We start from the raw sequence: 4204 nt of genomic DNA on the forward strand, positions 1-4204 counted from the left end.
GCTAATAGTGTGGGTTCTTCTTTCCCTGCTCTTCTGACAGCTACTTTCTTAAACATGCCCTGTACAGAGAGATGTAAAATATTCACCTCAAATATTAAAAGAAAACAGTTTTTTAGTGCCATTTGAAATGAAGCTGTGGTGTGTGACGTGTCCCTTGGCACAATGGAGGTCTGTGCACCCTGTTGGCATTTGAAATGCTCTTCCTGCAGCCTAGGGTGGTCTGGGAGCTGTATCCCCAGAGCGCCTGTGTGCCGTCAGGAGGGATGAATAGAGGGCAGAGTCCTGTGTGTTCTTTTGAATCCTCTTCATGTGACCCCTGGTGCCTGAGACATCTCAGAAGGGATTCAGAGAAGGTGAGTACAATACAGCAGTACTTGGCAAAAAGGCTTGCCGTGTTACAAGTGAATTTTTCATCCCTGAAGCCCTGTTGCAGGGGAGGAAGCCTCATATCCCTGCTGCCCATGTGAGCTTCTCAGCAGTCTGACTAATTGTCATGTGTTTTAGCAGAGCTTTCTACATATGCTTACGGCAAGATTTTCCAGCCTTTGCATTTTACCACAGAGACATGAAGGATGGAGGCAGTCCAGACTTAGAAAAAGTAAAGCAAATACTGCCATGGGTGAAGGAGTGCCGCAGCTTAGACAAGATGAGGTGTGATGAGGAGGCTGGAAGTGCTCTGTTAAAGAGCCAGCCCAAGCTGTTGAGGTTTAATTTTGGAAGCGGGTCCTGTGGCTGACCTGAGCAACGTTCAGGTTTAATAACCACAGGTTGTGTTAATGGTAGAAAGTGCTATGGATATCTGCACAAAGATCTATTTATGACATGGTAATGTAAATAGGCCACAATCAAGAAAGTGCAATGAATGCAAAAGAATGAATGTTGGTGTTTTCCTATAGGGATCTTAGATCATGGTTAATCCTGATTGGTAAAACACAATGGGAACTAACATGAAGGGGAGACTGCCCCTAGATTAATTACTGTAGTCTTTGCAATGTTTGGAGAGGCATATGGTATTGAACATTAAATTGTAGAACCTCAGGTTTGATCTGCAATGGTAATTACTGTGTTGCTGAAAGAAACTGAATATCACTGGTGAATGTGAAGAAGAAAAAAAAAGACTGAAAAAAAAACCCCAAACTTTTCAAGCTGTTACATGATACAGCATGTAGTTAAATAGGAGAGGTGCAGGCAAGTTGGATCAGAAGCATGCCTGGGCTCATGTTCCTGCTGGTGGTATCCCTAATTGTATCCAAGATGGGGAAGGAGCTATTCAGGCTGCATATGTGTGTGGGTGTGTGTACCTAAAATTAAATGTCCAGGTTTCACACAGCTATGTTCCCATTTGTTTTCTGTTCTGACGCAGTTCTCTCAAACAACTTCTGCTCATTCTGATGTTACTAAAACCTGGCCACGTAGAAGAAAACCTGATTTCCTGTTACAGCTCCAGCTGCTGTGTTGTCACTGAGTTTGATACATTAGTTTTTTGGGGTTTTTTTTGCATTAAATATGTGTATTAGTCACTGGGTTTGCTGAATATTCTCTTTTCATTCAGTGATGTCCAACTAACATCAGTGGGTTATGCAGAGAAATTACAGTTGCTGGCACAGCTCTTACCCAGCGTCAGCCTGATGCAGTGCTCATGTGAGCAAATCTTGTGGGCTAAGCCAGCTGTGGTGGCATTCAGGAGCAGCCATCAAACTACACTTCAAGAAGAAATTTGTTCCTCCTCCCAATGGACCAAAAGGTTTCCTTTTTCTAGTGGACCTGCCTGGAGAGCTATATATTCGAGTTTACATCTGGCTGCATTATGTAACGTAACCCTGAAGCTATTCCCTTTTGTTAAACATGTTCTGCACTTGTTTTCTTGTGAGAAAAACACCTGTGCAGATCACATCTGTCTTACTGCTTCAGTGTCCCGTTTTCCTGGTTACATACTCGTTTAAAAGGCATTCGGAGAAAAAACGAAAAGCTCCAGCAGGATCTTTTCAAAATAAAAATCTCCCTGGTTATACAGATAGAGAATAACAAATCAGTGCTGCTCTTTGTGTAATGCCTGTGTGACTCCTACTAATATGAGAGTCATGACTGGAATGGAGTCTTTGGATATGGAAGGTAATCCGGCTGTAAAATCAAGAAGACTTAAATAATAATATAGAGTTTCCAAATGCTTCCATCTTCTTATTTTCTGTCCCTAAGGTTTTGAATGAATTTGGCTCCAGACTTAGTAATAACTTCTTTGGAATGTGATTAATATTAGGCTCGGTTTAATTGCTTGAGCCTTGTAAGAAACATCCTTGCTAGCTGATTACTTGTGTGATATTCACAAACCTCAGAATCCCCATGTGACAATCTGATCCTTTTGCATTCATATGTTTAGGAAGTATAATTCTTTTAGCACAAGGCACAAATGCTAGCTGAGGCATTCGGTGGCATTAAGCTGAGCTATAAAACTTGCAGGCAGACAGCACCTTTGAGACTTGAGACAATAAGAAGATCAAGGAACTGAATCAGAATCAAAGATCAGCATTTTAATAATAGGAGATTTTTTTTTTTTTTTTCTTTCAAGCTTTGTTTAAATGATTGCTATGGTTACAAGCCATGTAACCAGGATATCTAGTTACACAAATAGTAATTGAGTTTAGCTTGCTTTAATCTCAGTTTTCTGCCAAAGAATATACTGAACTGTGTGGGAGTCTCCTCAGCATCAGGCAGCCTTTCCCCTTGGTGCATCCATCATGGTGTTGGCTGGTGACAGAATGGGAGTGGGCTGAAGAACTTCCCGTACCTTCATGAAGGACGTGAGAAGCTAATGGCCAGTAGCAGCATTTTGCCTCAGCTGTCATTTGCTGCCCAGGTCAGTGTGGCAGCCAGATTTGTTTGCAGTGCACATCAAGTTCCTAACTTTTTGGTAAGCAGTCCTCACTTGAGAACAGGTACTGTTTGTACCTTGTTGAATTCAACTTCCCATTGATAGCATCTGCATTTCTGGGTGCATCTGGAAGGATATCTGTTCCCCTGCTGCACCTCTTCCTTTCTACTGGGGATGGCTCATGCCCAGCTCTTCAGGGCTGCAGTGATGCTCACAGATGGGACAGGAGGACCTGGTCCTCTAGACCAACTGCACTCATCTGGCATCTGTGCAGCTCCTGGGTGCGGTGCAGAAACATGGAAACTGGCTCTGGTGAGCACAAGGATGGGTGTGAATGAGCTGGATTATTTTGCCTATGCGTTCTCTCTCCCTCACCAGTGACTTTCTTCTGAGGACTATTTGTCTTAAAGTTTGTGTGGAAAATGAAGGAAGAAAAGAACTTGCTGGCCCATGCTGCCACATGCCTGTTGCCCAGGGGTACACAAAGCATTCCTTGCACAACAAAGATTTCTCATGAGGTTTCTTGCTTTCTTAGTCATGCGCTGGGCAGATGATGTAGTTTTCACAAACTGCCCATTTTTGGCAGAAGGAAATGAAAAAGGTGTAGCTTGCAGCAGTTCCAGGAAGCCAAACTGGGCTTTTGGTAGGGAACTGCCCTCCATCTTCTGAATTCTGTGGAAGTGATTGTGTGACTGCTAATACCAGAGGAGAATTTCTACCAGTGCTGGACATTCTAACTGCTGGGCATCAATAATTCAGAGTGCGGGTATTGCAGAGAATGAGCACTGTATAAATGTGTTTGGAAGATTTCTTGTTAACAAAGAATTCTTAACAAGAACTGTAATGTTATTAATGAGGAGCTACATTCATAAATCCCATTAGTGGGAAGGAGATAACCAGAAGTCTCATTGATAAAGCCAGGTGAAGACATTTGGCTGAAGGCATGCTGAATGAAAGAGGTGATGGGATTAACGTTCCAGTCACCCTTCTAGGCAGTGTACAGCAGAGCCTAGAGAGAGGAATGGGTGTCCTAACACAAGAGTCTGGGGGAAAACGGTGGAATTAGGATTTTGTGAAAGGCTGGGAGATGTTCAAACAAGGCGTTTGATGTCTAGTTTAGTTTTCATGCAATAGAAAATTTGGCTTTGGAGAGATTCAAGTACAAAGAGCTTACTTTGATTTCTCCTTCCTGTCACTATCATTAGAGCCAGTATGGGTTAATAACACACTACCTGACATTGCAAGAGTGCCTCAAGAAGGGAGGAGAGCCTCTGGTTTTCACTCCCATATTGCACAGGAAGGTGACTGCTTTCCATCTCTCTCTCTGTTGTCAAA

The sequence above is a fragment of the Excalfactoria chinensis genome, chromosome 3, assembly GCF_039878825.1.
Source record: "Excalfactoria chinensis isolate bCotChi1 chromosome 3, bCotChi1.hap2, whole genome shotgun sequence".
NCBI lineage: Eukaryota > Metazoa > Chordata > Aves > Galliformes > Phasianidae > Excalfactoria > Excalfactoria chinensis.